The sequence below is a fragment of the Balearica regulorum genome, chromosome Z (genome assembly GCF_011004875.1).
Source record: "Balearica regulorum gibbericeps isolate bBalReg1 chromosome Z, bBalReg1.pri, whole genome shotgun sequence".
In the NCBI taxonomy this organism is placed as follows: domain Eukaryota; kingdom Metazoa; phylum Chordata; class Aves; order Gruiformes; family Gruidae; genus Balearica; species Balearica regulorum.
In genome coordinates, this window is record NC_046220.1 from 58,450,072 (window position 1) to 58,457,440 (window position 7,369).

Genomic DNA, 7,369 nt, shown 5'->3' on the forward strand with positions numbered 1-7,369 from the left:
GCTACCACTTTCCTTTGCTCCCATCTTGCTCACCCATGGCAGTGAGACAGGAACCACATCCAGACTGTTACTTCGAAAAGTAGATGGTAGATTTTTTTTAAAGGCTTTCTTTACTCACCTTTACAACTTTTTCTTTGATCCTTCCTGTCACAAACGGGGACGCACCACAGGAGTGTGCACACACCTTGCGTATTGGCAAGAACCAGTTTGTGCTTAGAGCCAGAGTGAGCATGGTGTTCAAGGCTGGAGTTGATTTTTCCAGTTAACATGACGAGCATCCTTTAAGGTTAAAATTCACTCTGGGTGTATGCGGTGTAGGAATCCTCTGCCTCCTTAGGGCATGCAGCTCAAGGGTCACATCTCTCAAACTGCCAGCCCTGGAACCATTGCCTGTGGTACCAGCACCAGAGCGGGGACCTGTCACCAAGGACAACATTTGTGGTGGCTTCCACTGCAAGGCAATGGTCTGCTGCAGGACCAGAACTGAGGGGACTGCAAGGAAGATAATCCACCCCGGTGATCTCTCCTGACCTGACAAAGTGCTAATATGGCCAGTGCTGGTGACTCTGTGAGCACGAGTCAGAAAGTGAAGACCAAGAAGGGCCAAGGTATGGCTTTAGGGGAAGGCACAGGCAACAGGGAGGACATTAGCACTGTGAGGACATCCAGGCTTCTCTATGGAGTGTGACACTAAGTGAAGGAGCATCATCTGCACTGGTACCAGCTCCAGGGCCAAAATCTGTCCTTATGGAACCATGGGATTCTTGCTGTGAATCGTGAGTCAGATCAAGCGCTCTTAGGGAAATGCAGTCAGCTGCAGAAACACAAAATTATTTGGTCAGGTACAGATCCTGGCACTTTGCTGTTGAAGGGAAACCTGCTGTGGGCTTCAAAGGGAGCAGGAAAAGGTCTCTCCTGTCTATCTCTTGCTTTGGACAAGGATGATGAAAAACACTCAAAGCAGCAGCAAAATTTACACATTTGGACAATATCAGCAGAATGTGCAGTTCTGTGCATTGGCTTCTGGGCAGGCTGGCAGGCAGCCAGCAGGGGTTTTCTGCATGCCAAACATTCCCAAATATTGTGGAAAAATATTCCCGCTCTTTCTTTCCCAAAGCTGCTTGTTTTCCAAACAGTGATTGAGTGTTGGCAACGTGGTTGTGACTGCTTAGGAGTGGGCAGCTCCATTTGTGCTGCTGCTCTGCAAGGTGAAAGGCAAGCTATTTTAATTCCAGAGGATAAACGTGGCAGAGCTTCAGCTTACACCTTGTCTCAGTCCAGAACTTTTGTTGCCGATGAGTGTTGAACAGATTGTGGGTGTATCTGCAAGTACTGCTGTGTTCCTCCAAAAAGTCCTAGGTCAGTTTTTTTCCCCGTAAAATTGATGGGGTTTTTATCTTTTCTAATTTGCTATAAAGTGCAGAGTTTGGGAAAGTTTTGAACACACCTGTGCTGCTCTCTTCTCATGTGCTGCTTATCTCATACTTGTCTGTGCCTTTGCCCAAGCGCTGAGCATCCACATTGTGCTTATCCTTGCCAATGCCTGATAACAATAGCTGTGACTCCACATGATTTTAATGTAGGGTGAAAAATATTACAGCAAAGACAGGTCATGTAACCTCCTATGGTGGCACTGCAAAGCCATGTTCTCTCTTGTCCAGTGACTGGAATTGCCTCTAGAATTTATCAAAACTTTGGTTCCCCCATTATGTGTCTGACGCAAATCTGTTCACATAATATCTCCATCACTGGAGGGTATATAACACTGTCTGTGGGCTGTCTGAACATTTTATCTGCCCACAGCAACCTCCCTGCCTGTCCCTGAAGACCCCCAGCACAGAGGGCAGTGGGGGGGCAGGTTGCAGAGTGGAGAAGGTGTTTTGGCAGCTAGTCTCACTCAATGCCCCCCCTTCTTAAGACGTATGTCTCAAACGTGCCTTTTTTAGAGACTCATGCTAGGCCCATAAGAAATAGCATGGAGGCTGAGTAGCCATTTTATTGTGGCATTCTGCCCTCACTGAAAAGCAAAGGTGATATTGCTTCACACAGGCTGCTGCAGGTACTTGAACTACCTCAAGTATTTGTGCAAGAATAATACAGTATCATTAGAAAGTCTATTTGTTGTACTGGTGAAAGAGACAAGATATGACTGTGCTTTGGACCCAGTATAATATCCACTTTCACAAGAAAAAAAAAACAGTGTCCTTAAACACCAGCAAATGGAAAGGCTCAGCTCACGCATTCATTTTTTAGGACTAGAGATAAAAATTTTGCTATAGATTGACCCGTTTAATATTTAGAGGCAGACAGAAGACAATAATATGTATTTAAGATACATGTGAACTTCTTTTAAAAAGGATTGGTTTGTTTGCTTTCCTGCTGTAGTGCTTTCACCCTCCTAGAGATTGTAATCCTACTTCTGAAATCTGCACTTTGGCTGTGGAATTAGAAGAAGGGAAAGATCATTTGGATGGATGAATTTGTTATTTCAAGTTGGAGCGAAAGGCTCTGCTGATGTAAATTAAGCTGTGCTAACTTATACTAACGAATATTTGGCCCAACAACTTAGTAAAACATCACAGATGGCATATTATCTGTGATTTGACAGTAGCGTGCAATTCCATTACAGTGCGAACCACAGTTCGTTAAATAAGACATAAAACCTACATTTTTCTCAAGTTCCAGAAAAATGAACAGATGAATTCAGAAAATAATGGCTACAAAGCTGAAGTGGTTATGTTCAGCATTAATAATAATAAAAAAGATTTGTACAGTCCCTGAAGCAGAGCTTCTGTATGTCTTTCTGCTACAGATTGATGGTGCAGATAAACCCTAATGTCACAGAGAGCAGGATTTCCTTGAGTGATACAAATGAGAAAGACATGTTATTAGAGCAGCATTGCATTCAGTCAGAAGGTCAAGTTCAGTGTAATGTTTTCCACTAAACAAGATCAGAAGTTGTATTGTCCCAAGCCTGTACATTTCAGAAACAATGTCAAATTTCATTGGCATGCATTACCCTGTGTCTCCTTATAATGTACAGCCTGGCAACAGGCCAAATGCAGATCTTAGGAGTCTGAGGACTTTGTGGTAAAGCTTCTGAGATGGTTTCAAACCAGGCTCTGAGCCCAGTGGGTACCTGGGTAGGTAAAACTGCCGGAGACTAACATAACGTTACTCCATGGAGGGACTTCTAAAGGCAAGGAAAAGAATTAGGAAAATGAAGGAAAGGAGCTTACGTGGTTAGTGAAACTCCAAGGCAATCACATCTCCCAGGAGGTCACAACATGAGATAAGCAATGGTGGCAGAAACCCAGCCTCATCACCTGGAGGAGTAAAAAGCTACTGCAGTGTCTGACTACTGCTGTCTCTGTCCCAGGTCCCAGCAGTGGCTAAATGAACCATAATTATTATCAGACATGCCACCACAAAGTTCCTCTTTCTCACCTGGATGTTAAAGCATACTTTAGTGAACAAATCTCTGCAGAGAAATACAGACACAAGCTGAAACGTGTGTAAAGGAGGATGAATGCTTTCCATCTCAAATCAAAATGAGATGCAGGGAAATATATGTGAGAAAAATCAAAGCTAGGTCAAATTTTTCCTCACCAAAGAAACAATATCAGTGATCAGAAGAAAAAAAAAAAAAACAAAGCCAAGTTATTTTGCTGAAAGCACCTCCGATGACACATCCTTCTGTTAACTGGAACATGTTCAGCTTAAGTCCATTTAAATCAACACTTTTTTCTGTATTTACTGCTCTGTAACTAGTAGAGGGGAAATTTTCCATGTTCTTTTTCTCATTGTTTTCCTCCTCTTCTCTTTACTTCCCTATATACTCTTCAGTGTTGCCTGGCCTTACTTGAATCCTTTGAGCCTCTTCAGGCCGGTATTAAGACAGTCCTCCAAGCACAAAGACTGAGATCTCTTTTCAAGTCCATAGGCATCAGTGCTTGCTGAGTGAAGCATCCCCTCATCTTTCAGCTCAGATCTCCTGCAATCACAAAGTGTGACAGGCCTGAAACCATCCACCAAATAAACATTATAAAATTAGCCATATGAGGGAATATGCAGATATACCTGAATATGTGTGTGCACACTTTATTTCAATGGTGAATTATCAGATTTGAAACCGATCATTTTGCTGTTGATTGTTGAACCAGTTTTGTTGTTTCTTAGTGCTCTGAGGAAAGCACTGTATCACAAGCTAAAGTCATAGACATCACTAATTTATTCTCAAATGCATTTTTATATGCTACAGCTACACTGTCATTTTGTTATTTCATTCTCCTATTTTCTGCTTTTCAGTATGATTATTTTTATAAGAATGTCAAGAAATGTCTAAGGGAAATACTTCATTATTTTTCTTGATTATCAAACATTGCCATCATCTTCCAGTGCTTATGCATAATGTCCTGGTTCTGGCAAGGATAGAGTTAATTTCCCAAGGAGCCAGGACAGGTGAGCCAAGCTGGCCGGGGGCTATTCCATACCATGTGACATCATGCTCCCCATAAAAGGGGGCCAGGCGGGGAGGGGCGGGTTCGGCGTGTCGGCGTGGCTCCGGGACGGGTCGAGCGTCCGGTCGGTCGGTCGTCGGATCGGTAAAATCGTTCTCTGTTATCACCATTGTTACTATCTGTTATCAGCACTGTTGTTGATTGTTTCCCTCTCCCTTGCTGTCCCAGTAAACTGCCCTTATCCCAACCCTCGAGGCTTTGCCGTTGTTTTTCCGTTCTCCTCCCCATCCCGCCGGGGGAGGGGTGAGCGAGCGGCTGGGGCTAAACCACGTCAGTCCTTTTTGGAGGCACCGCTGGGATTCGAACCCAGGATCTCCTGTTTACCAAAAAAGACTGTGGTGGGTTGACCCTGGCTGAGGGCCAGGTGCCCACCAGAGCCGCTCTATCGCTCCCCTCTTTCATTAGACATACTTACCTGGCAGGGGAGACACCATGATCAGGCAGGTGGTTTTCCCAGGGCGAGGCTCATCCCCTGCACTCCGGGTGTGCTGACCCCTGCGATTTCCCCAAATGCGGGAAACTCGACTGCATAATTTGTGGTAGTGGGGGACTGCGTTCGTGCTCTCCCCTGGATGGTGCTGTCTACTATCCAGCAGTGTTTGATAGATTGTGGCCAGGGCCCAGCACAGCGCAGTAAGTTGTGTCTCCTTAGAATCCCCACAGCATTTTCCTTTCAAATATTCTACCATTTTATCAGGGTCTTGCAATTGTTCAGGAGTGAAGCTCCAAACCATTGGGGGTGAAAAGGTCTCTAGATACCCACCCATACTCTCCCACATGCCATGCCAGCCCTGACCATTCAGCCTTGGGGAAGATCCCTGGGTGGTACTCTTGAAAAGATTTTTGCTAACCCTGAACAGGAGTGGGAAAGCATTCAGGAGACCTAGCAATAGGAATATAATGGCCTGAACATTCCAAGGGTATTCAAAATACTCAAAAATTGTTGTAACCAACCAAAAGGGAAAAGAGGAGGTGAAAGAGTGGGAGAAGGTATCCCCCCCTGTCTTCCCCATAGATTGGGTCCAATTATTAATCAATTCTGAAAGATACTGACCGAGGTACGGGCCTGACCTAAATGCTACATACACATACCAGCTCAGACCCATGACTGTCAATGATATCTTATCATAAGTCATTATCACACAATATAACAACATGAGAACACGAACCCCTCTTCCAGAGGTGATAAACAGCACCGCAGGGATTGCATAGAGTAAACATGGGTTTACAAAACAGAGCCATGTGAGCAAACAGAACATCATTATAACCAGTGACTGTTTCAATAACATCATAAATACTTTTAACAACTTTGTTTTAACACACTTGGGTCAGACTTGCCGTTATCACAACCCCTCGAGCCCCACGTTGGGCGCCAAAAAAAGACTGTGGTGGGTTGACCCTGGCTGAGGGCCAGGTGCCCACCAGAGCCGCTCTATCGCTCCCCTCTTTCATTAGACAGGGGAGAAAAGGTACAATGAAAAAAAACTTACGGGTCGAGATAAGGACAGGGAGAGATCATTCTCTAATTATCATCATGAGCAAAACAGACCGAACTTAGAGAGGGAATTCATCTTATTTATTACTAAGCAAAACAGAGTAGAGGAATGAGAAATAAAACCAAATCTTAAAACACCTCCCCCCACCCCTCCCATCTTCCCGGGCTCAACTTCACTCCCGGCTTCAACCTCCGCCCCCCTCAGCGGCACAGGGGGACGGGGAGTGGGGGTTACGGTCAGTTCATCATGCGGTGTTTCTGCCGCTTCTTCATCCTCAGGGGGAGGACTCCTCTCATCATTCCCCTGCTCCAGCATGGAGTCCCTCTCACGGGAGACAGTCCTTCACGGCCTTCTCCAACGTGAGTCTCCTCCACGGGGTGCAGACCTTCAGGAGCAAACTGCTCCAGCGTGGGTCCCCCACGGGGTCACAAGTCCTGTCAGCAAACCTGCCCTGGCGTGGGCTCCTCTCTCCACGGCTCCACAGGTCCTGCCAGGAGCTTACTCCAGCGCGGGCTTCCCACGGGGTCACAGCCTCCTTCAGGTGTCTCCACCTGCTCCGGCGTGGGGTCCTCCACGGGCTGCAGGTGGAATCTCTACACCCCCTCATCCTCCCTCCATGGGCTGCAGGGGAACAGCCTGCTTCACCATGGTCTTCACCACGGGCTGCAGGGGGATCTTGCTCCGGCGCCTGGAGCACCTCCTCCCCCTCCTTCTTCACTGACCTTGGTGTCTGCAGATGTTCTTACATCTTCTCACTCCTCTCTCTGGCTGCAAAAGCGCTCTCTAACTGTTTTTGTCTTTCTTAAATATGTTATCACAGAGGCGCTGATTGGCTTGGCCTTGGCCAGCGGCGGGTCCGTCTAGGAGCCGGCTGGCATTGGCTCTATCAGACACAGGGGTAGCTTCTAGCAGCTTCTCACAGAAGCCACCCCTGTAGCCCCCCCGCTACCAAAACCTTGCCACGCAAAACCAACACAATAGTCATAGGCTTTGTAGGTAAGAGAAAGGACTGTAATGATTTCAATGGGTGCTGCACTGGGTCAAGTCTGAAAGTCCGTCCTGTGGTAGATGGACTCTTTTTAATGTTCAGTTTTAAGGCAAACCAGAGTTTAAAAAAAAAAAAAAAAAAAAAGACCTGCTGGATTGATTTTCATTCATATTGAGAGTGAGGTGAAAAGAACAGCTGGTGGGACTTACAAGGAGCATGGTGCGTGTGTGAATGCACAGCACCCCGTCCTCTGCTCCCCTTACAGACACACAGCTCCGACTTTTGCATGGAATTTGCTTTAAAAATATCTTTGGAGCAGCCAGGTAGGAAGCCACAGGGGGAATCTTGCAACATCTTCTCAAGAA

At 46.1% G+C, this 7,369-nt stretch overlaps 1 non-coding gene across 1 annotated transcript; it reads left to right on the forward strand.

Annotated features, from left to right (window-relative positions):
• Positions 1–4,927: 4,927 nt before the first annotated feature.
• Positions 4,928–5,091, forward strand: LOC142599624 (U1 spliceosomal RNA). Its single transcript, XR_012833202.1, has one exon. It is a non-coding gene; the product is annotated as a U1 spliceosomal RNA (small nuclear RNA).
• The last annotated feature ends 2,278 nt before the right edge of the window (positions 5,092–7,369 follow it).